The sequence below is a fragment of the Triticum dicoccoides genome, chromosome 7B (genome assembly GCF_002162155.2).
Source record: "Triticum dicoccoides isolate Atlit2015 ecotype Zavitan chromosome 7B, WEW_v2.0, whole genome shotgun sequence".
Taxonomy (NCBI): domain Eukaryota; kingdom Viridiplantae; phylum Streptophyta; class Magnoliopsida; order Poales; family Poaceae; genus Triticum; species Triticum dicoccoides.
Window position 1 is genome coordinate 610,026,815 of NC_041393.1, and position 1,207 is coordinate 610,028,021.

Here is a 1,207-nt window from a genome sequence, read left to right on the forward strand (position 1 = left end):
GGGTGCCCGTGGAGGGGTTGTTGAACAGTAGCCGGTGTAGCGCGCGGTGGAGGCTGGATGAACAGGAGCCCGTGGAGGCTGGAGGAGGTCGACGGTAGCCCGTGGAGGCTGGAGGAGGTCGACGGTGGAGATGAACAGTATCTCGTGGAGTCCCGTTTTGCGGTACGCCACACCCCTCCCCCTGTTCGACCGTAGCGCTCCAACACAAGTCCGTTTCGTCCGTTTTGCGGTACGCCACACCCTCCCGATGAACAGGACCCCCGTTTCGACCGTAGCGCTCCAACACAAGTCCGTTTCGTCCGTTTTGCGGTACGCCACACCCCTCCCGATCAACAAGACCCCCGTTTCGACCGTAGGAGGTCCATTTCCTCTGATTTGCGGTACGCCAGGCCCCTCCTGATCAACAGGACCCTGTTTCGAATGTGGCCGGTCGAACACAAGGCCGTTTCCTCCATTGTGCGGTACGCCATGCCTCGTTTCCATCGCCTGTTCCGTCCAAGCCCTCCTGATGAACACCACCACGCATTCCCTTCTGACCCAACCGGTTGGCTCCCCATGAACATGATGATGACGCTGTTTCTCCATTCCGACCCAGCCATATACGTATGCGCGAGTAGGCGTTCGAGACCCTGCCCGTATGTACGTATGTGGCCGTATTTTCTTTCTTGCACCCTCGCCGCTGTATGTACGTGTACATGCTACGTGCGCGCCTCTACATCTACGACACGTGCACGCCTCTACATCGACCAGTATGTACGTACACGTTCGCGACCAGAATGACAATGCTACGTACGCTTCGACCAGGTGGGTCCTGACTATCAGGCACTTCCTTGCGTGCGAAGATGTAGCTGGTGGGTCCCAGCAGTCAGGGGGGCGAATCATTTTTTTTGTCCGGACGCACTTCCTTGCATGCGAAGATGTAGCTGGTGGGTCCCAGCAGTCAGGGGGGCGAATCGTTTTTTTTGTGAAATACGGTGGCCCATCCGGTGGGTCCCCGCTGTCAGCTGGAGGAATCATTATTTTGCGCGTAATAAGGAGGCACTTCCTTGCGGCGGCCGTGGACCCAGCTGTCAGCCTCTCCACGTACAGTCCACGTCCGATGGAAGTCGTTCCTTGACCACGTTGACCACGCCGCGCCGAGAGCACCACGGCGGTGGACGACGGCGAGGCCTAGGAAGGGGACGACTCAGAGCCGGGGAAGACGCAT